At 55.3% G+C, this 23,843-nt stretch overlaps 3 non-coding genes across 3 annotated transcripts; all 3 read left to right on the plus strand.

Annotated features, from left to right (window-relative positions):
- The first annotated feature begins 18,908 nt into the window (after nucleotides 1–18,908).
- On the plus strand, nucleotides 18,909–18,981 carry trnaf-gaa (transfer RNA phenylalanine (anticodon GAA)). Its single transcript has one exon. It is a non-coding gene; the product is annotated as a tRNA-Phe (tRNA).
- A 2,023-nt stretch (nucleotides 18,982–21,004) lies between these two features.
- trnaf-gaa (transfer RNA phenylalanine (anticodon GAA)) lies at nucleotides 21,005–21,077 on the plus strand. Its single transcript has one exon. It is a non-coding gene; the product is annotated as a tRNA-Phe (tRNA).
- A 778-nt stretch (nucleotides 21,078–21,855) lies between these two features.
- Nucleotides 21,856–21,927, plus strand: trnaq-cug (transfer RNA glutamine (anticodon CUG)). Its single transcript has one exon. It is a non-coding gene; the product is annotated as a tRNA-Gln (tRNA).
- The last annotated feature ends 1,916 nt before the right edge of the window (nucleotides 21,928–23,843 follow it).

Below are 23,843 nucleotides of genomic sequence, written 5' to 3' on the forward strand. Positions count from 1 at the left end.
TTTAGCGTATGGTATCTCTCGTTGCATGGAACCGTATGGAACGCCACACTGACGGCACCTGTACTTTGTTTGCCGCCTGCCTTTGGTACGAGAGCGGTCAGAGCACACGGCGCAGTCTGGACGTCCCTCTGCTTGACAAAGCCAATGACGCTCTGTGAGTCTCTGTGGCATTTCACCCTCCGGTCTTGAGCGCCTTTCTTGTTTTTTGGAGTGATCAGCCAGTAATGCATCAATAATGTTCTGAATGTAAACCTTTAAAGGTTTGTGTGGGCCTGGAGTGGATTTGGTGTATATGATGTGTGAGTTGACAATACTTATGCTTATAATGGCATTGAATATGCGATGATACCATTTCCGGGACCTGTGTGGAAAGAGGTATGTTTTCATCCTCTGGTCAGCAGTGTCCACTCCACCCATGTAGGCGTTGTACTGGTCGACACATACAGGTCTTTTGATGTCACGGAAGCCAGTGTCATCTGTCTTGGATCGGATCCTCCTCTGAACACAATCATTTCCATGGACTGTGGACAACATGGTGAGACGTTTAGTATCGTGCCAAGCACAAGCCAGGAGTTTTCCCTTTCTGCAAAAAACTGGGTCATCTCCTTTTTTCAGCTGTAAGACACTTTTACCAAGGCATTTTGGCATCCCCAACCTGGTAATCCTTACCGTCCCACACAGTCCAGTTTCCAAATCTGCTAATTCATTTGCAATTACAGGCGAGGTATAGTAACTGTCCATGTAAATCTCGTGTCCTTTGCCCGTAAAGGGAGAAACCAACTCACGGACAACTGCGTGTATTGCACTGATGTTGCTTGCATTATTTTTGTACTGTCCAGTGTGCATTGACCAGCGCAAAACATACCCTGAACAGCTTTCACTCAGGGCATACACTCTATAGCCATATTTGTCAGGTTTATTCGGAGAGTAACGTTTTAGTGAAGATCTCCCCTTGAAAGCTATTGTCATTTCATCTAAAGAAAGCTCCTTGATTGGACTGTAAACTGCTGCAAATTTGGGAATAATCAAATCTATTATTGGGCGGACTTTGAACAGTTTATCGTGCCCGGGCTCGCCTGTTCTCACATAATCATTATTGTTGACAAAATGAAAGAACGAAAGAATGATTTCAAATCTGTTTCTTGACATTACATTTCCAAATCCAGGCGTTTGTGTAAGCCAAAATGTTCCCCAGTAATCCTCGATTTCAGGTTTCTCAACAAGGCCCATGGAGAGATGCAAAGCGAAGAAAGCTTTCATTTCGGTGACTGATACATCATACCACTCAAGAAATCTTGAATGTGGCTTCAGAATCATAGGTGCCATACACTGATGTGCATATCTATTTGTCTCATCAGTAATGAAAGTCCAAAACTGATCGGTCAGAAAGAGTGACAGAATATCAAATGGATTAGCATCCGTCAGATCCATCTCTCCTGTGTAGCCAACTGGGTCTTCAAAAGGTTTGATCCATGCCTCAAATACCTCGACCTCTCTCAGCATGTCCCAGCTCTCATCCACCGGGCAAGTTTTACTGCAGCCACTGGTTCCACTGGTTCCTCGCCTCCGTCTGTCCTTTGCACCTGTCCGTTGTTTCGAAGTCCCTTCATCTCCACTTGGAAATCCATCGTCACTCTCGGGGAGATAATACCCTTCAGAGTCAGAATCTGCTGTAAATTGCATGCCACGTGTACTTCCTCCAGCCATTTTTTTCCTTACCGGATCTGCCCTGGATCATACCTGGCTAATAAAGGGAAGTTGCACCGAACCGACCAATGACTGAAGTGATTCATTTTCTACTATTATTTCATTAATTTCCTTGTACGGTAAAGTTGCATTTCTGCGACTTTGGCGCTTAAAGGGACAGAGACAGAGGGACAGAGTTTTTGGTTTCAATACCTTATCATCTGCTGCCATCTTTTGTATTTTTTGTAAATAAAGGTGGACAAAAATAAATAAATATTTGACAAACGCCAAGCCTAGCCCCAAGCCCCAAGGACTGATAACCCTTTAGGCGCCAGAGATTATGGATGAAATAAATGTATAAATAAAAAACTTCCTGAGATACAGAGAACTGAAGCCGGGGCACAGCTCTGGGTCGGCAGTGCCCCTGGAGGCCCGTAGAAGCTCCACACTCCAGTTGATTCTTGGATAAAAGGGCACCCAGCCGGTCTCGAACTCGCGTGAGGCGGAGCAGGGATCATCCACCCCGCACACGGCCAGACTTTGCCCGGCCAGGGAGCACCTTCTGCGGGTCGGAGGCTCCGGGTCGGAGCCCCTGGAGCCTGGAGCCCTCACCGGGCCCCGAACTCGGCTGCCGGAGGCAGTGCAGTGCCTCATGGATAAAAGGGCACCCAGCCGGTCTCGAACTCGCGTGAGGCGGAGCAGGGATCATCCACCCCGCACACGGCCAGACTTTGCCCGGCCAGGGAGCACCTTCTGCGGGTCGGAGGCTCCGGGTCGGAGCCCCTGGAGCCTGGAGCCCTCACCGGGCCCCGAACTCGGCTGCCGGAGGCAGTGCAGTGCCTCATGGATAAAAGGGCACCCAGCCGGTCTCGAACTCGCGTGAGGCGGAGCAGGGATCATCCACCCCGCACACGGCCAGACTTTGCCCGGCCAGGGAGCACCTTCTGCGGGTCGGAGGCTCCGGGTCGGAGCCCCTGGAGCCTGGAGCCCTCACCGGGCCCCGAACTCGGCTGCCGGAGGCAGTGCAGTGCCTAATGGATAAAAGGGCACCCAGCCGGTCTCGAACTCGCGTGAGGCGGAGCAGGGATCATCCACCCCGCACACGGCCAGACTTTGCCCGGCCAGGGAGCACCTTCTGCGGGTCGGAGGCTCCGGGTCGGAGCCCCTGGAGCCTGGAGCCCTCACCGGGCCCCGAACTCGGCTGCCGGAGGCAGTGCAGTGCCTCATGGATAAAAGGGCACCCAGCCGGTCTCGAACTCGCGTGAGGCGGAGCAGGGATCATCCACCCCGCACACGGCCAGACTTTGCCCGGCCAGGGAGCACCTTCTGCGGGTCGGAGGCTCCGGGTCGGAGCCCCTGGAGCCTGGAGCCCTCACCGGGCCCCGAACTCGGCTGCCGGAGGCAGTGCAGTGCCTCATGGATAAAAGGGCACCCAGCCGGTCTCGAACTCGCGTGAGGCGGAGCAGGGATCATCCACCCCGCACACGGCCAGACTTTGCCCGGCCAGGGAGCACCTTCTGCGGGTCGGAGGCTCCGGGTCGGAGCCCCTGGAGCCTGGAGCCCTCACCGGGCCCCGAACTCGGCTGCCGGAGGCAGTGCAGTGCCTAATGGATAAAAGGGCACCCAGCCGGTCTCGAACTCGCGTGAGGCGGAGCAGGGATCATCCACCCCGCACACGGCCAGACTTTGCCCGGCCAGGGAGCACCTTCTGCGGGTCGGAGGCTCCGGGTCGGAGCCCCTGGAGCCTGGAGCCCTCACCGGGCCCCGAACTCGGCTGCCGGAGGCAGTGCAGTGCCTCATGGATAAAAGGGCACCCAGCCGGTCTCGAACTCGCGTGAGGCGGAGCAGGGATCATCCACCCCGCACACGGCCAGACTTTGCCCGGCCAGGGAGCACCTTCTGCGGGTCGGAGGCTCCGGGTCGGAGCCCCTGGAGCCTGGAGCCCTCACCGGGCCCCGAACTCGGCTGCCGGAGGCAGTGCAGTGCCTCATGGATAAAAGGGCACCCAGCCGGTCTCGAACTCGCGTGAGGCGGAGCAGGGATCATCCACCCTGCACACGACCAGACTTTGCCCGGGGAAGGGCAACTCTGGCTGGGCATGGCCCCCACTGAGCACCCCCTGGAACCCCTGGAGCCCCCGGAGCACCTCCAGAGCCACCCCCCACTCCTCCAGACTCTGCCCGGGGAAGGGCCACTCTGGCTGGGCATGGCCTCCACTGAGCACCCCCTGGAGCCCCCGGAGCACCTCCAGAGCCACCCCCCACTCTCCCCAGATTCTGCCCGGGGAAGGGCCACTCTGGCTGGGCATGGCCTCCGCTGAGCACCCCCTGGAGCCCCCGGAGCACCTCCAGAGCCACCCCCCACTCTCCCCAGACTCACCCCGGGGAAGGGCCACTCTGGCTGGGCATGGCCTCCGCTGAGCACCCCCTGGAACCCCTGGAGCCCCCGCAGCACCTCCAGAGCCACCCCCCACTCCTCCAGACTCTGCCCGGGGAAGGGCCACTCTGGCTGGGCATGGCCTCCACTGAGCACCCCCTGGAGCCCCCGGAGCACCTCCAGAGCCACCCCCCACTCTCCCCAGACTATGCCCGGGGAAGGGCCACTCTGGCTGGGCATGGCCTCCGCCGAGCACCCCCTGGAACCCCTGGAGCTCCTCCAGAGCCACCCCCCACTCCTCCAGACTCACCCCGGGGAAGGGCCACTCTGGCTGGGCATGGCCTCCACTGAGCACCCCCTGGAGCCCCCGGAGCACCTCCAGAGCCCCCGGAGCACCTCCAGAGCCACCCCCCACTCTCCCCAGACTATGCCCGGGGAAGGGCCACTCTGGCTGGGCATGGCCCCCACTGAGCACCCCCTGGAACCCCTGGAGCCCCCGGAGCACCTCCAGAGCCACCCCCCACTCCTCCAGACTCTGCCCGGGGAAGGGCCACTCTGGCTGGGCATGGCCTCCACTGAGCACCCCCTGGAGCCCCCGGAGCACCTCCAGAGCCACCCCCCACTCTCCCCAGACTATGCTCGGGGAAGGGCCACTCTGGCTGGGCATGGCCTCCGCCGAGCACCCCCTGGAACCCCTCCAGAGCCACCCCCCACTCCTCCAGACTTTGCCCGGGGAAGGGCCACTCTGGCTGGCATGGCCCCCACTGAGCACCCCCTGGAACCCCTGGAGCCCCCGGAGCACCTCCAGAGCCACCCCCCACTCCTCCAGACTCTGCCCGGGGAAGGGCCACTCTGGCTGGGCATGGCCTCCACTGAGCACCCCCTGGAGCCCCCGGAGCACCTCCAGAGCCACCCCCCACTCCTCCAGACTCACCCCGGGGAAGGGCCACTCTGGCTGGGCATGGCCTCCACTGAGCACCCCCTGGAGCCCCCGGAGCACCTCCAGAGCCACCCCCCACTCTCCCCAGATTCTGCCCGGGGAAGGGCCACTCTGGCTGGGCATGGCCTCCACTGAGCACCCCCTGGAGCCCCCGGAGCACCTCCAGAGCCACCCCCCACTCTCCCCAGACTCACCCCGGGGAAGGGCCACTCTGGCTGGGCATGGCCTCCGCTGAGCACCCCCTGGAACCCCTGGAGCCCCCGGAGCACCTCCAGAGCCACCCCCCACTCCTCCAGACTCACCCCGGGGAAGGGCCACTCTGGCTGGGCATGGCCCCCACTGAGCACCCCCTGGAACCCCTGGAGCCCCCGGAGCACCTCCAGAGCCACCCCCCACTCTCCCCAGATTCTGCCCGGGGAAGGGCCACTCTGGCTGGGCATGGCCTCCACTGAGCACCCCCTGGAGCCCCCGGAGCACCTCCAGAGCCACCCCCCACTCTCCCCAGACTCACCCCGGGGAAGGGCCACTCTGGCTGGGCATGGCCTCCGCTGAGCACCCCCTGGAACCCCTGGAGCCCCCGGAGCACCTCCAGAGCCACCCCCCACTCCTCCAGACTCTGCCCGGGGAAGGGACACTCTGGCTGGGCATGGCCTCCACTGAGCACCCCCTGGAGCCCCCGGAGCACCTCCAGAGCCACCCCCCACTCTCCCCAGACTATGCCCGGGGAAGGGCCACTCAGGCTGGGCATGGCCTCCGCCGAGCACCCCCTGGAGCCCCCGGAGCACCTCCAGAGCCACCCCCCACTCCTCCAGACTCTGCCCGGGGAAGGGACACTCTGGCTGGGCATGGCCTCCACTGAGCACCCCCTGGAGCCCCCGGAGCACCTCCAGAGCCACCCCCCACTCTCCCCAGACTATGCCCGGGGAAGGGCCACTCTGGCTGGGCATGGCCTCCGCCGAGCACCCCCTGGAACCCCTCCAGAGCCACCCCCCACTCCTCCAGACTTTGCCCGGGGAAGGGCCACTCTGGCTGTGCATGGCCCCCACTGAGCACCCCCTGGAACCCCTGGAGCCCCCGGAGCACCTCCAGAGCCACCCCCCACTCCTCCAGACTCTGCCCGGGGAAGGGCCACTCTGCCTGGGCATGGCCTCCGCTGAGCACCCCCTGGAACCCCTGGAGCCCCCGGAGCACCTCCAGAGCCACCCCCCACTCTCCCCAGACTCACCCCGGGGAAGGGCCACTCTGGCTGGGCATGGCCTCCGCTGAGCACCCCCTGGAACCCCTGGAGCCCCCGGAGCACCTCCAGAGCCACCCCCCACTCCTCCAGACTCACCCCGGGGAAGGGCCACTCTGGCTGGGCATGGCCTCCGCTGAGCACCCCCTGGAACCCCTGGAGCCCCCGGAGCACCTCCAGAGCCACCCCCCACTCCTCCAGACTCACCCCGGGGAAGGGCCACTCTGGCTGGGCATGGCCTCCGCCGAGCACCCCCTGGAACCCCTCCAGAGCCACCCCCCACTCCTCCAGATTCTGCCCGGGGAAGGGCCACTCTGGCTGGGCATGGCCCCCACTGAGCACCCCCTGGAACCCCTGGAGCCCCCGGAGCACCTCCAGAGCCACCCCCCACTCCTCCAGACTCTGCCCGGGGAAGGGCCACTCTGGCTGGGCATGGCCTCCACTGAGCACCCCCTGGAGCCCCCGGAGCACCTCCAGAGCCACCCCCCACTCCTCCAGACTCACCCCGGGGAAGGGCCACTCTGGCTGGGCATGGCCTCCACTGAGCACCCCCTGGAGCCCCCGGAGCACCTCCAGAGCCACCCCCCACTCTCCCCAGATTCTGCTCGGGGAAGGGCCACTCTGGCTGGGCATGGCCTCCACTGAGCACCCCCTGGAGCCCCCGGAGCACCTCCAGAGCCACCCCCCACTCTCCCCAGACTCACCCCGGGGAAGGGCCACTCTGGCTGGGCATGGCCTCCGCTGAGCACCCCCTGGAACCCCTGGAGCCCCCGGAGCACCTCCAGAGCCACCCCCCACTCCTCCAGACTCTGCCCGGGGAAGGGACACTCTGGCTGGGCATGGCCTCCACTGAGCACCCCCTGGAGCCCCCGGAGCACCTCCAGAGCCACCCCCCACTCTCCCCAGACTATGCCCGGGGAAGGGCCACTCAGGCTGGGCATGGCCTCCGCCGAGCACCCCCTGGAGCCCCCGGAGCACCTCCAGAGCCACCCCCCACTCCTCCAGACTCTGCCCGGGGAAGGGACACTCTGGCTGGGCATGGCCTCCACTGAGCACCCCCTGGAGCCCCCGGAGCACCTCCAGAGCCACCCCCCACTCTCCCCAGACTATGCCCGGGGAAGGGCCACTCTGGCTGGGCATGGCCTCCGCCGAGCACCCCCTGGAACCCCTCCAGAGCCACCCCCCACTCCTCCAGACTTTGCCCGGGGAAGGGCCACTCTGGCTGGGCATGGCCCCCACTGAGCACCCCCTGGAACCCCTGGAGCCCCCGGAGCACCTCCAGAGCCACCCCCCACTCTCCCCAGACTCACCCCGGGGAAGGGCCACTCTGGCTGGGCATGGCCTCCGCTGACCACCCCCTGGAACCCCTGGAGCCCCCGGAGCACCTCCAGAGCCACCCCCCACTCCTCCAGACTCACCCCGGGGAAGGGCCACTCTGGCTGGGCATGGCCTCCGCTGAGCACCCCCTGGAACCCCTGGAGCCCCCGGAGCACCTCCAGAGCCACCCCCCACTCCTCCAGACTCTGCCCGGGGAAGGGACACTCTGGCTGGGCATGGCCTCCACTGAGCACCCCCTGGAGCCCCCGGAGCACCTCCAGAGCCACCCCCCACTCTCCCCAGACTATGCCCGGGGAAGGGCCACTCTGGCTGGGCATGGCCTCCGCTGAGCACCCCCTGGAACCCCTGGAGCTCCTCCAGAGCCACCCCCCACTCCTCCAGACTCACCCCGGGGAAGGGCCACTCTGGCTGGGCATGGCCTCCACTGAGCACCCCCTGGAGCCCCCGGAGCACCTCCAGAGCCACCCCCCACTCTCCCCAGACTATGCCCGGGGAAGGGCCACTCTGGCTGGGCATGGCCTCCGCCGAGCACCCCCTGGAACCCCTCCAGAGCCACCCCCCACTCCTCCAGACTTTGCCCGGGGAAGGGCCACTCTGGCTGGGCATGGCCCCCACTGAGCACCCCCTGGAGCCCCCGGAGCACCTCCAGAGCCACCCCCCACTCTCCCCAGACTATGCCCGGGGAAGGGCCACTCTGGCTGGGCATGGCCCCCACTGAGCACCCCCTGGAACCCCTGGAGCCCCCGGAGCACCTCCAGAGCCACCCCCCACTCCTCCAGACTCTGCCCGGGGAAGGGCCACTCTGGCTGGGCATGGCCTCCGCTGAGCACCCCCTGGAACCCCTGGAGCCCCCGGAGCACCTCCAGAGCCACCCCCCACTCTCCCCAGACTCACCCCGGGGAAGGGCCACTCTGGCTGGGCATGGCCTCCGCTGAGCACCCCCTGGAACCCCTGGAGCCCCCGGAGCACCTCCAGAGCCACCCCCCACTCCTCCAGACTCACCCCGGGGAAGGGCCACTCTGGCTGGGCATGGCCTCCGCTGAGCACCCCCTGGAACCCCTGGAGCCCCCGGAGCACCTCCAGAGCCACCCCCCACTCCTCCAGACTCTGCCCGGGGAAGGGACACTCTGGCTGGGCATGGCCTCCACTGAGCACCCCCTGGAGCCCCCGGAGCACCTCCAGAGCCACCCCCCACTCTCCCCAGACTATGCCCGGGGAAGGGCCACTCTGGCTGGGCATGGCCTCCGCTGAGCACCCCCTGGAACCCCTGGAGCTCCTCCAGAGCCACCCCCCACTCCTCCAGACTCACCCCGGGGAAGGGCCACTCTGGCTGGGCATGGCCTCCACTGAGCACCCCCTGGAGCCCCCGGAGCACCTCCAGAGCCACCCCCCACTCTCCCCAGACTATGCCCGGGGAAGGGCCACTCTGGCTGGGCATGGCCTCCGCCGAGCACCCCCTGGAACCCCTCCAGAGCCACCCCCCACTCCTCCAGACTTTGCCCGGGGAAGGGCCACTCTGGCTGGGCATGGCCCCCACTGAGCACCCCCTGGAACCCCTGGAGCCCCTGGAGCACCTCCAGAGCCACCCCCCACTCCTCCAGACTCTGCCCGGGGAAGGGCCACTCTGGCTGGGCATGGCCTCCGCTGAGCACCCCCTGGAACCCCTGGAGCCCCCGGAGCACCTCCAGAGCCACCCCCCACTCTCCCCAGACTCACCCCGGGGAAGGGCCACTCTGGCTGGGCATGGCCTCCGCTGAGCACCCCCTGGAACCCCTGGAGCCCCCGGAGCACCTCCAGAGCCACCCCCCACTCCTCCAGACTCACCCCGGGGAAGGGCCACTCTGGCTGGGCATGGCCTCCGCTGAGCACCCCCTGGAACCCCTGGAGCCCCCGGAGCACCTCCAGAGCCACCCCCCACTCCTCCAGACTCTGCCCGGGGAAGGGACACTTTGGCTGGGCATGGCCTCCACTGAGCACCCCCTGGAGCCCCCGGAGCACCTCCAGAGCCACCCCCCACTCTCCCCAGACTATGCCCGGGGAAGGGCCACTCTGGCTGGGCATGGCCTCCGCCGAGCACCCCCTGGAGCCCCCGGAGCACCTCCAGAGCCACCCCCCACTCCTCCAGACTCTGCCCGGGGAAGGGACACTCTGGCTGGGCATGGCCTCCACTGAGCACCCCCTGGAGCCCCCAGAGCACCTCCAGAGCCACCCCCCACTCTCCCCAGACTATGCCCGGGGAAGGGCCACTCTGGCTGGGCATGGCCTCCGCCGAGCACCCCCTGGAACCCCTGGAGCCCCTCCAGAGCCACCCCCAACTCCTCCAGACTCACCCCGGGGAAGGGCCACTCTGGCTGGGCATGGCCCCCACTGAGCACCCCCTGGAACCCCTGGAGCACCTCCAGAGCCACCCCCCACTCTCCCCAGACTATGCTCGGGGAAGGGCCACTCTGGATGGGCATGGCCTCCGCCGAGCACCCCCCTGGAACCCCTGGAGCCCCTCCAGAGCCACCCCCCACTCCTCCAGACTCACCCCGGGGAAGGGCAACTCTGGCTGGGCATGGCCCCCACTGAGCACCCCCTGGAACCCCTGGAGCCCCCGGAGCACCTCCAGAGCCACCCCCCACTCTCCCCAGATTCTGCCCGGGGAAGGGCCACTCTGGCTGGGCATGGCCTCCGCCGAGCACCCCCTGGAACCCCTGGAGCCCCTCCAGAGCCACCCCGCATTCCCCCAAACTCAGTCTGGGGACGGGCCACTCTTCCCCCGGTTGCAGGCTCCGGGGATGACCACCGGGGACCAGGCCCTCCCTTCGAACCCGGGGACCCACACTTAAGCACCCCCACACGGGCTACACACCCTTGTTTCAGCCCCCTGGAGGTCCGTGCCCTTGGTACTATACCATGGAAGTCCGTGCCCTTGGTACTCCGACTGGAGTACCAAGGCAACGGCCCAGCACTCACCACAGAGGCTCGCGCCGGCCCCGGCCCACCTTTCGTCCCCGGGTACCCACACTTAAGCACCCCAACACGAGCTACACACCCTTGGTGCAGCCCCCTGGAAGTCCGTGCCCTTGGTACTCTGAGCCACTTTAAAAGATAAAAAGCACCAGGACCCCAAGGCCCTGGCTCCCCTGTCCCCTACACCACACTTGGAGGCAGGGCCCTTGCCCTCCAATGGCTGCCCCCGCGCCCAATGTACTCCATAACCGAAGAAGAGAGGGGGACCCGGAGGCCGGCCTACTAGGGTAACAGGTTTAATTTAGAGCCGGGGCTCTGGACCACAAATGCCAACAACCCCGCAGTGCGCAGGAGCCTTCGAAGCTGGATGAAACCAGAACGGGGCCCTACGATGGCGGTGACCAGCCAGTTGATAGCAAAGTGAGCCCTGGACAGGCGCTGCATTTGACAAACTCAGAGACGAGGAAGGGACCGGAGTCGGACCAAAAATATGCGCCGGCCCTGCCCCCCGCCCCGCGCAGAGCCATCGGACACGTTGAGGCTGAAGGGGACTGGCGCAGAGCCCTTGGGCCCAGGGGCTAAGCGCAGCCATCATCCTTCAAGCCGCGCCTCCTGCTGCGCGGGGGTGAGTGACAATGGGCTCGGACTGTGGTTATCGTCGGACGCGTTGAGGCTGAAGGAGACTGGCGCAGAGCCCCTGTAACAGGGGCTAAGCGCAGCCATCATCCTCCAAGCCGCGCGTCCTTCAGTGCGGGGGTGAGTGACAGTGGGCCTGGACTGTTGTTCCACCGGACGCTTTGAGGCTGAAGGGGACTGGTGCAGAGCCCCTGTGCCAGGGGCTAAGCGCAGCCATCATCCTCCAAGCCGCGCGTCCTTCTGCGCAGGGGTGAGTGACAGTGGACCCGGACTGTGTTCCCACCGGACGCGTTGAGGCTGAAGGGGACTGGCTCAGAGCCCCTGGCACAGGGGCTAAGCGCAGCCATCATCCTCCAAGCCGCGCGTCCTTCAGTGCGGGGGTGAGTGACAGTGGGCCTGGACTGTTGTTCCACCGGACGCGTTGAGGCTGAAGGGGACTGGTGCAGAGCCCCTGTGCCAGGGGCTAAGCGCAGCCATCATCCTCCAAGCCGCGCGTCCTTCTGCGCAGGGGTGAGTGACAGTGGACCCGGACTGTGTTCCCACCGGACGCGTTGAGGCTGAAGGGGACTGGCTCAGAGCCCCTGGCACAGGGGCTAAGCACAGCCATCATCCTTCAAGCCGCGCGTCCTTCAGTGCGGGGGTGAGTGACAGAGGGCCTGGACTGTTGTTCCACCGGACGCGTTGAGGCTGAAGGGGACTGGTGCAGAGCCCCTGTGCCAGGGGCCAAGCGCAGCCATCATCCTCCAAGCCGCGCGTCCTTCTGCGCAGGGGTGAGTGACAATGGACCCGGACAGTGTTCCCACCGGACGCGTTGAGGCTGAAGGGGACTGGCTCAGAGCCCCTGGCACAGGGGCTAAGCGCAGCCATCATCCTTCAAGCCGCGCGTCCTTCAGTGCGGGGGTGAGTGACGGTCCCATCTCCGGAGACAAGGGGCCAGGCGCGGGGGAAGCCAGTCAGACTGAAGCCCCGCGCCTGGTGGGACCTCTGTCTCGGCCTCGCTTCCAACGTGTCCGGCGTGAGGTTAGCCGGAGCAAACCACAGCCGCAAAATGTAAACAAACCCGCAGTGCGCAGGAGCCTTCGAAGCTGGATAAAACCAGAACGGGGCCCTACGATGGCGGGTCTTGAGTGCCAATAGACCAAGCTCCTTGTCTGGTATACATAGAACCATGATTTGTACCATTTTCATGGTTGATTCACGGATGATCCCTGCTCCGCCTCACGCGAGTTGGACGGCTGGGTGCCTTTTATCCATGAGGCACTGCACTGCCTCCGGCAGCCGAGTTCGGGGCCCGGTGAGGGCTCCAGGCTCCAGGGGCTCCGACCCGGAGCCTCCGACCCGCAGAAGGTGCTCCCTGGCCGGGCAAAGTCTGGCCGTGTGCGGGGTGGATGGCCCTGGGTCTGGGCGGCGCTAAGATCACGGAGCGGGTCACCTCCGCGTACAGCCCGTGGTCAGCGTGACACCGTGCTCTGCCCCGAGCAATCAGAGCAAACAGGAAGCTTCTGGAAGTGCCCGGGAGTCTGGTAAAATCAAGCCGAAAATAGACCCTCTCATGCCGGGTCTGAGCGGCGCTTAGAGCCCGGAGGAGCGCGGAGCGCGGGGCTACATTCAGAGGCTCCGTGATCCGCCTTACAACCAGCTCTCACCTCCGCGTACAGCCCGTGGTCAGCGTGACACCGTGCTCTGCCCCGAGCAATCAGAGCAACCAGGAAGCTTCTGGAAGTGCCCGGGAGTCTGGTAAAATCAAGCCGAAAATAGACCCTCTCATGCCGGGTCTGAGCGGCGCTTAGAGCCCGGAGGAGCGCGGAGCGCGGGGCTACATTCAGAGGCTCCGTGATCCGCCTTACAACCAGCTCTCACCTCCGCGTACAGCCCGTGGTCAGCGTGACACCGTGCTCTGCCCCGAGCAATCAGAGCAAACAGGAAGCTTCTGGAAGTGCCCGGGAGTCTGGTAAAATCAAGCCGAAAATAGACCCTCTCATGCCGGGTCTGAGCGGCGCTTAGAGCCCGGAGGAGCGCGGAGCGCGGGGCTCCATTCAGAGTCTCCGTGATCCGACGCTCACCTCCGCACCTCCGAACCATGACTTGACATTACGGCTGTGAAGGAGCCTTGGAAGCTGGATAAAACCAGAACGGGGCCCATCGATCGCGGTTCTCGTGTGCCCGTCAAACGAGCTCCTTGCCCGGTAGCCGCACAACCAGGAAATGTACCTGTTTCGATTGCGAAAAACGTCATTCTCAAAAACCGCCCGCCCCTCCCTCCCAGCATTACCATTTTGCACATTCCGCGTGAGAGCAGCGTAAGAATTTCTCGGGAGCAGCGTGATTTAGCCCGGGAATCTTGAGCTGAACGCTTATTCCCACGAGCCCAAAAAACGACTAAGTCCAACGGTATATAGTGTACTATTGCCGAAAAACGACAGAGTCGCTCGGGTATAGTGTACTATTGCCGAAAAAAGACAGAGTCTTTTCAGGCATAGTGTACTATTTCGGTTTTTACTCTAAGTCCCTCAGGGGCATATGGTGCTATACTCTGATGGTCAGATCACCTCCAGGCCCCAGGGGAGTGCTTTTCTGGGGGCAAACAGTGCACTGATGATGGGGGATTATTTCATTTTGCTCATTTTGGTGTTTTTTCACATTTTAACCCATTTTCACCCCTTTTGCTCACAACTTCATACTACGGCCCGGAAAAACGACAGAGTCCCTCGGGTATAGTGTACTATTGCCGAAAAACGAGAGTCTTTTCAGGCATAGTGTACTATTTCAGTTTTTACTCTAAGTCCCTCAGGGGCATATGGTGCTATACTCTGATGGTCAGATCACCTCCAGGCCCCAGGGGAGTGCTTTTCTGGGGGCAAACAGTGCACTGATGATGGGGGATTATTTCATTTTGCTCATTTTGGTGTTTTTTCACATTTTAACCCATTTTCACCCCTTTTGCTCACAACTTCATACTACGGCCCGGAAAAACGACAGAGTCGCTCGGGTATAGTGTACTATTGCCGAAAAACGACAGAGTCCCTCGGGTATAGTGTACTATTTCGTTTTTTACTCTAAGTCCCTCAGGGGCATATGGTGCTATACTCTGATGGTCAGATCACCTCCAGGCCCCAGGGGAGTGCTTTTCTGGGGGCAAACAGTGCACTGATGATGGGGGATTATTTCATTTTGCTCATTTTGGTGTTTTTTCACATTTTAACCCATTTTCACCCCTTTTGCTCACAACTTCATACTACGGCCCGGAAAAACGACAGAGTCCCTCGGGTATAGTGTACTATTGCCGAAAAACGACAGAGTCTTTTCAGGCATAGTGTACTATTTCGGTTTTTACTCTAAGTCCCTCAGGGGCATATGGTGCTATACTCTGATGGTCAGATCACCTCCAGGCCCCAGGGGAGTGCTTTTCTGGGGGCAAACAGTGCACTGATGATGGGGGATTATTTCATTTTGCTCATTTTGGTGTTTTTTCACATTTTAACCCATTTTCACCCCTTTTGCTCACAACTTCATACTACGGCCCGGAAAAACGACAGAGTCCCTCGGGTATAGTGTACTATTGCCGAAAAACGACAGAGTCTTTTCAGGCATAGTGTACTATTTCGGTTTTTACTCTAAGTCCCTCAGGGGCATATGGTGCTATACTCTGATGGTCAGATCACCTCCAGGCCCCAGGGGAGTGCTTTTCTGGGGGCAAACAGTGCACTGATGATGGGGGATTATTTCATTTTGCTCATTTTGGTGTTTTTTCACATTTTAACCCATTTTCACCCCTTTTGCTCACAACTTCATACTACGGCCCGGAAAAACGACAGAGTCGCTCGGGTATAGTGTACTATTGCCGAAAAACGACAGAGTCCCTCGGGTATAGTGTACTATTTCGTTTTTTACTCTAAGTCCCTCAGGGGCATATGGTGCTATACTCTGATGGTCAGATCACCTCCAGGCCCCAGGGGAGTGCTTTTCTGGGGGCAAACAGTGCACTGATGATGGGGGATTATTTCATTTTGCTCATTTTGGTGTTTTTTCACATTTTAACCCATTTTCACCCCTTTTGCTCACAACTTCATACTACGGCCCGGAAAAACGACAGAGTCCCTCGGGTATAGTGTACTATTGCCGAAAAACGACAGAGTCTTTTCAGGCATAGTGTACTATTTCGGTTTTTACTCTAAGTCCCTCAGGGGCATATGGTGCTATACTCTGATGGTCAGATCACCTCCAGGCCCCAGGGGAGTGCTTTTCTGGGGGCAAACAGTGCACTGATGATGGGGGATTATTTCATTTTGCTCATTTTGGTGTTTTTTCACATTTTAACCCATTTTCACCCCTTTTGCTCACAACTTCATACTACGGCCCGGAAAAACGACAGAGTCCCTCGGGTATAGTGTACTATTGCCGAAAAACGACAGAGTCCCTCGGGTATAGTGTACTATTTCGGTTTTTACTCTAAGTCCCTCAGGGGCATATGGTGCTATACTCTGATGGTCAGATCACCTCCAGGCCCCAGGGGAGTGCTTTTCTGGGGGCAAACAGTGCACTGATGATGGGGGATTATTTCATTTTGCTCATTTTGGTGTTTTTTCACATTTTAACCCATTTTCACCCCTTTTGCTCACAACTTCATACTACGGCCCGGAAAAACGACAGAGTCCCTCGGGTATAGTGTACTATTGCCGAAAAACGACAGAGTCTTTTCAGGCATAGTGTACTATTTCGGTTTTTACTCTAAGTCCCTCAGGGGCATATGGTGCTATACTCTGATGGTCAGATCACCTCCAGGCCCCAGGGGAGTGCTTTTCTGGGGGCAAACAGTGCACTGATGATGGGGGATTATTTCATTTTGCTCATTTTGGTGTTTTTTCACATTTTAACCCATTTTCACCCCTTTTGCTCACAACTTCATACTACGGCCCGGAAAAACGACAGAGTCCCTCGGGTATAGTGTACTATTGCCGAAAAACGACAGAGTCCCTCGGGTATAGTGTACTATTGCCGAAAAACGACAGAGTCCCTCGGGTATAGTGTACTATTGCCGAAAAACGACAGAGTCCCTCGGGTATAGTGTACTATTGCCGAAAAACGACAGAGTCCCTCGGGTATAGTGTACTATTGCCGAAAAACGACAGAGTCCCTCGGGTATAGTGTACTATTGCCGAAAAACGACAGAGTCCCTCGGGTATAGTGTACTATTGGCTGGAAGCTCGGTTTTTTTTCTAAGTCCAGCAGGGGTATATGGTACTATATTCTGGTGGTCAGATCACCTCCAGGCCCCAGGGGAGTGCTTTTCTGGGGGCAAACTGTGCACTGATGATGGGGGATTATTTCATTTTGCTCATTTTGGTGTTTTTTCACATTTTAACCCATTTTCACCCCTTTTGCTCACATCTTCAAACTCGGGCCCTGATTACAAGTTCTGACCAAATGATGACAAACACGGTATTTATTATGTTTTTTTTTTTTCATTTTTTTTATTTTTCCAACTTATACATCCATCATTGGTGCCAGGCAGGTTGTGGAGAAAGCAGTGAAGAAAGGAGAGAGCCATCACAGAAAAGATGTCCATCCAGGGTCAAGGTACCCTGCACTTTTACATATCCAAATGACAGCATTTAAAGTTTTTTAGCGTATGGTATCTCTCTTTGCATGGAACCGCACAGAGGCCAACGCCACACTGACGGCACCTGTACTTTGTTTGCCGCCTGCCTTTGGTACGAGAGCGGTCAGAGCACACGGCGCAGTCTGGACGTCCCTCTGCTTGACAAAGCCAATGACGCTCTGTGAGTCTCTGTGGCATTTCACCCTCCGGTCTTGAGCGCCTTTCTTGTTTTTTGGAGTGATCAGCCAGTAATGCATCAATAATGTTCTGAATGTAAACCTTTAAAGGTTTGTGTGGGCCTGGAGTGGATTTGGTGTATATGATGTGTGAGTTGACAATACTTATGCTTATAATGGCATTGAATATGCGATGATACCATTTCCGGGACCTGTGTGGAAAGAGGTATGTCTTCATCCTCTGGTCAGCAGTGTCCACTCCACCCATGTAGGCGTTGTACTGGTCGACACATACAGGTCTTTTGATGTCACGGAAGCCAGTGTCATCTGTCTTGGATCGGATCCTCCTCTGAACACAATCATTTCCATGGACTGTGGACAACATGGTGAGACGTTTAGTATCGTGCCAAGCACAAGCCAGGAGTTTTCACTTTCTGCAAAAAACTGGGTCATCTCCTTTTTTCAGCTGTAAAACACTTTTACCAAGGCATTTTGGCATCCCCAACCTGGTAATCCTTACCGTCCCACACAGTCCAGTTTCCAAATCTGCTAATTCATTTGCAATTACAGGCGAGGTATAGTAACTGTCCATGTAAATCTCGTGTCCTTTGCCCGTAAAGGGAGAAACCAACTCACGGACAACTGCGTGTGTTGCACTGATGTTGCTTGCATTATTTTTGTACTGTCCAGTGTGCATTGACCAGCGCAAAACATACCCTGAACAGCTTTCACTCAGGGCATACACTCTATAGCCATATTTGTCAGGTTTATTCGGAGAGTAACATTTTAGTGAAGATCTCCCCTTGAAAGCTATTGTCATTTCATCTAAAGAAAGCTCCTTGATTGGACTGTAAACTGCTGCAAATTTGGGAATAATCAAATCTATTATTGGGCGGACTTTGAACAGTTTATCGTGCCCGGGCTCGCCTGTTCTCACATAATCATTATTGTTGACAAAATGAAAGAACGAAAGAATGATTTCAAATCTGTTTCTTGACATTACATTTCCAAATCCAGGCGTTTGTGTAAGCCAAAATGTTCCCCAGTAATCCTCGATTTCAGGTTTCTCAACAAGGCCCATGGAGAGATGCAAAGCGAAGAAAGCTTTCATTTCGGTGACTGATACATCATACCACTCAAGAAATCTTGAATGTGGCTTCAGAATCATAGGTGCCATACACTGATGTGCATATCTATTTGTCTCATCAGTAATGAAAGTCCAAAACTGATCGGTCAGAAAGAGTGACAGAATATCAAATGGATTAGCATCCGTCAGATCCATCTCTCCTGTGTAGCCAACTGGGTCTTCAAAAGGTTTGATCCATGCCTCAAATACCTCGACCTCTCTCAGCATGTCCCAGCTCTCATCCACCGGGCAAGTTTTACTGCAGCCACTGGTTCCACTGGTTCCTCGCCTCCGTCTGTCCTTTGCACCTGTCCGTTGTTTCGAAGTCCCTTCATCTCCACTTGGAAATCCATAGTCACTCTCGGGGAGATAATTTCCTTCAGAGTCAGAATCTGCTGTAAATTGCATGCCACGTGTACTTCCTCCAGCCATTTTTTTCCTTACCGGATCTGCCCTGGATCATACCTGGCTAATAAAGGGAAGTTGCACCGAACCGACCAATGACTGAAGTGATTCATTTTCTACTATTATTTCATTAATTCCCTTGTACGGTAAAGTTGCATTTCTGCGACTTTGGCGCTTAAAGGGTTAGTTTGGATAAGCACTAATTTGATCGACTTTGGACCAAGTAGGACCCCTATTTTCATTTAAATGTGATTTTGTTTTTATTTTATGTTTAGTGCTATTTATGTTCTTTTTATTTCGATTTTTGCTCCCTGGTCGTGTCCTGTATTGTTTTATGTTTAATCGAAAGAAAAGAAAAAAGGACACACAGAACTAGTTCATTTTCTCGCTACGTTATGCCACAAATTTCACTCCCTTGCCTAATTCACTAAAAAGTAGCCGAAATAGCTCAGTTGGGAGAGCGTTAGACTGAAGATCTAAAGGTCCCTCGTTCAATCCCGGGTTTCGGCAGGTGTACCTGAATGTTAGTCTTTGCTCAAAAATACAATGAATAGGAATGCTGGGTCTATTAGATATTTTGCGAGATCAGGACATAAATGGCCTGGAAAGGATCTATAAAACATAAACAGCATGCTTTCGTTGGAACATTGTTAGCATGAACATGTTTGGAAACATGTTTGGTTTTGCTGAATGTTGTACCCAAGACCTTCTGCGTGTAGGGCAGATGTGATGACCACCACACAATGAAACCATGAAGCAGAAGTTTGCCTACTTCAATGCTGCTCTCTTTGATATAGCCCAATGATCAAATGTCATACTTATTTTCAAAACAGGACATCCTGTAGAAAGGTGTGGTTCAACGGTATAGCGGTTAGCGCTCTGAATCCAGAGTTTTTCTTCATTTCTAATTGCAATTAGAGGGGTAACCCTTTTATGGGTATGTCAAGATTCTCGCCTCTGTGGCGCAATCGGCTAGCGCGTTCTGCTGGTAGGCGAAAGGTTGGTGGTTCGTTTAGGGCCTGTTTAGTAAAAAGGAAATGCCTACTCTATTGTCTATGAAAAAGATTTACAAGGACAGTAAAGCCCACAAGAAGAGCCCTCAAACCCATACCTTTCTCCCTCAAGTTTACTGCTGCTACACTTTGCATTAAGAGAGGGAAAAGTATTGCTGCACATCAAGATTGTTTGCACTGTTTGCACAGCCTTGTTTCTCATTTTTTGGGCAAGGGATGATTGATGTAAAGACTTGTAGCTTTGGATCACCGTTATCCTTCCAAGGAGCAGTCTGCGGTTCCATGGTGTAATGGTTAGCACACTTTGAATCCAGCGATCCGAGTTTAAATCTCAGTGGAACCTTGAGTGCCCCGAGAGTAGCGTTACTCTTTTGAAAAAGTGCAGAAACATGAAGAATCTTTGGGTAAAATCTGTGCTTACCCCCTGAAAGGAGCTAACCAAAGCATACAAACTAAACAAAGCTGTTAAAATCTGGAGCTGGTTTTCTTATGACCAAGCTTATGATTCAACGCCTGGATTACAAAAGGCGTAAACGTTTCAACGCATTGCAAAAGAAAATCAAATGAAAAGCATTGACGTTTTGAAGGAATCCTTTGACTTGGAGAGACAGGACTTTTATAGGACTTATTATGAGCAAGAAATGAAACAAAGAAATGACCACTATAATCCTCTGACAGTAATCTTCGTTGAAACCAATCAATCAGAACTTGCGAGGGGAATCATTTCTAAATGATCTCAATGCATTGGTAATCTGGACGACGTTCTGCTAATTATATTCTAAACCAATGGGAACGAGAAGTGAACCTGGTTTAGTCTGACCAAGAGTGTGGAAATGTAGGAACAGCCCTGAGGAAGACCACAAAATCACATGCCTGAAGGGGAAAAATATGTTTTTTTCACCACACCATGTCAAAGTGCCCATTATTCACAAGGAAATGCTAACTGCTGGAGAACCCAGCAGGCAAACCACTATCAGGTGTTTTGGGGCTGTGCTGTTGCTCAAAAATAATGGACTGAAATTCACAGGGCACTGCAGACTGTTTTTGACTTTGCCATCCCACTCAAATTTAAAACTATGTACTTGGGCCTCAACACTCCTGCCATGGACACAATAAATGGATACCCTTGGAACATACTTTTGGCTATAGAGAAAAAGGCCATCACAAAGAAATGCTCGACACCAACCACGCCAACGATCAAAGACTTGACTGACATAGTAACAGACATTAGACATTGGATGAATGGAAAACAGTGACATTCAGACTTAATTTGGTTAAGCACTAATTTGATCGACTTTGGACCAAGTAGGACCCCTATTTTCATTTAAATGTGATTTTGTTTTTATTTTATGTTTAGTGCTATTTATGTTCTTTTTATTTCGATTTTTGCTCCCTGGTCGCGTCCAGTATTGTTTTATGTTTAATCAAAAGAAAAGAAAAAAGGACACACAGAACTAGTTCATTTTCTCGCTACGTTATGCCACACGTTTCGCTCCCTTGCCTAATTTGCTCAAAAAGTAGCCGAAATAGCTCAGTTGGGAGAGCGTTAGACTGAAGATCTAAAGGTCCCTGGTTCAATCCCGGGTTTCGGCAGGTGTACATGATTGTTAGTCTTTGCTCAAAAATACAATGAATAGGAATGCTGGGTCTATTGGATATTTTGCGAGATCAGGACATAAATGGCCTGGAAAGGATCTATAAAACATAAACAGCATGCTTTCGTTGGAACATTGTTAGCATGAACATGTTTGGTAACATGTTTGGTTTTGCTGAATGTTGTACCCAAGACCTTCTGCGTGTAGGGCAGATGTGATGACCACCACACAATGAAACCATGAAGCAGAAGTTTGCCTACTTCAATGCTGCTCTCTTTGATATAGCCCAATGATCAAATGTCATACTTATTTTCAAAACAGGACATCCTGTAGAAAGGTGTGGTTCAACGGTATAGCGGTTAGCGCTCTGAATCCAGAGTTTTTCTTCATTTCTAATTGCAATTAGAGGGGTAACCCTTTTATGGGTATGTCAAGATTCTCGCCTCTGTGGCGCAATCGGCTAGCGCGTTCTGCTGGTAGGCGAAAGGTTGGTGGTTCGTTTAGGGCCTGTTTAGTAAAAAGGAAATGCCTACTCTATTGTCTAAGAAAAAGATTTACAAGGACAGTAAAGCCCACAAGAAGAGCCCTCAAACCCATACCTTTCTCCCTCAAGTTTACTGCTGCTACACTTTGCATTAAGAGAGGGAAAAGTATTGCTGCACATCAAGATTATTTGCACTGTTTTCACTCCTTGTTTCTCATTTTTTTGGCAAGGGATGATTGACGTAAAGACTTGTAGCTTTGGATGACCGTTATCCTTCCAAGGAGGAGTCTGCGGTTCCATGGTGTAATGGTTAGCACTCTGGACTCTGAATCCAGCGATCCGAGTTTAAATCTCGGTGGAACCTTGAGTGCCCCGAGAGCAGCGCTACTCCTTTGAAAAAGTGCAGAAACAAGAAGAATCTTTGGGTAAAATCTGTGCTTACCCCCTGAAAGGAGCTAACCAAAGCATGCAAACTAAACAAAGCTGTTAAAATCTGGAGCTGGTTTTCTTATGACCAAGCTTATGATTCAACGCCTGGATTACAAAAGGCGTAAACGTTTCACCGCATTGCAAAAGAAAATCAAATGAAAAGCATTGATGTGTTGAAGGAATCCTTTGACTTGGAGAGACAGGACTTTTATAGGACTTATTATAAGCAAGAAATGAAACAAAGAAATGACCACTATAATCCTCTGACTGTAATCTTTGTTGAAACCAATCAATCAGAACTTGCGAGGGGAATCATTTCTAAATGATCTCAATGCATTGGTAATCTGAACAACGTTCTGCTAAGTATATTCTAAACCAATGGGAACGAGAAGTTAACCTGGTTTTGTCTGACCAAGAGTGTGGAAATGTAGGAACAGCCCTGAGGAAGACCACAAAATCACATGCCTGAAGGGGAAAAATATGTTTTTTTCACCACACCATGTCAAAGTGCCCATTATTCACAAGGAAATGCTAACTGCTGGAGAACCCAGCAGGCAAACCACTATCAGGTGTTTTGGGGCTGTGCTGTTGCTCAAAAATAATGGACTGAAATTCACAGGGCACTGCAGACTGTTTTTGACTTTGCCATCCCACTCAAATTTAAAACTATGTACTTGGGCCTCAACACTCCTGCCATGGACACAATAAATGGATACCCTTGGAACATACTTTTGGCTGTAGAGAAAAAGGCCATCACAAAGAAATGCTCGACACCAACCACGCCAACGATCAAAGACTTGACTGACATAGTAACAGACATTAGACATTGGATGAATGGAAAACAGTGACATTCAGGCTTAACTTGGATAAGCACTAATTTGATTGACTTGGACCAAGTAGGACCCTTATTTTCATTTAAATGTGATTTTGTTTTTATTTTATTTTATGTTATGTTATGTTTTATGTAACTATTAAGTTCTTTTAATTACGATTTTTGCTACCTGGTCGTGTCCTGTATTGTTTTATGTTTAATCAAAAGAAAAGAAAAAAGGACACACAGAACTAGTTCATTTTCTCGCTACGTTATTCCTGGTTCAATCCCGGGTTCGGCATGTGTACCTGAATGTTAGTCTTTGCTCAAAAATACAATGAATAGGAATGCTGGGTCTATTGGATATTTTGCGAGATCAGGACATAAATGGCCTGGAAAGGATCTATAAAACATAAACAGCATGCTTTCGTTGGAACATTGTTAGCATGAACATGTTTGGTAACATGTTTGGTTTTGCTGAATGTTGTACCCAAGACCTTCTGCGTGTAGGGCAGATGTGATGACCACCACACAATGAAACCATGAAGCAGAAGTTTGCCTACTTCAATGCTGCTCTCTTTGATATAGCCCAATGATCAAATGTCATACTTATTTTCAAAACAGGACATCCTGTAGAAAGGTGTGGTTCAACGGTATAGCGGTTAGCGCTCTGAATCCAGAGTTTTTCTTCATTTCTTATTGCAATTAGATGCACAAGTCTTTTATGGATAAGCCTAGATTCTCGTCTCTGTGGCGCAATCGGCTAGTGCGTTCGGCTGTTAACCGAAAGGTTGGTGGTACGAGCCCACCCAGGGACGACTGCTCACCTTGCCAGAGCAAGCAAGAAATACAATCCCAAAAGTAACCACTGTATGTAATTATGTAAGGAAACCAGGAAATCGTTATGGCGCTGCGGCTTCCTTGGTCAAAGGGCCTGTTTAGTAAACAGGGAATGCCTACTCTTTTGTCTATGAAAAATATTTACAAGGACAGAAAAGCCCACAAGAAGAGCCCTCAAACCCATACCTTTCTCCCTCTAG

The sequence above is a fragment of the Eucyclogobius newberryi genome, unplaced genomic scaffold, assembly GCF_026437365.1.
Source record: "Eucyclogobius newberryi isolate DKJ021-1_F unplaced genomic scaffold, fEucNew1.0.hap1 SCAF_29, whole genome shotgun sequence".
NCBI lineage: Eukaryota > Metazoa > Chordata > Actinopteri > Gobiiformes > Gobiidae > Eucyclogobius > Eucyclogobius newberryi.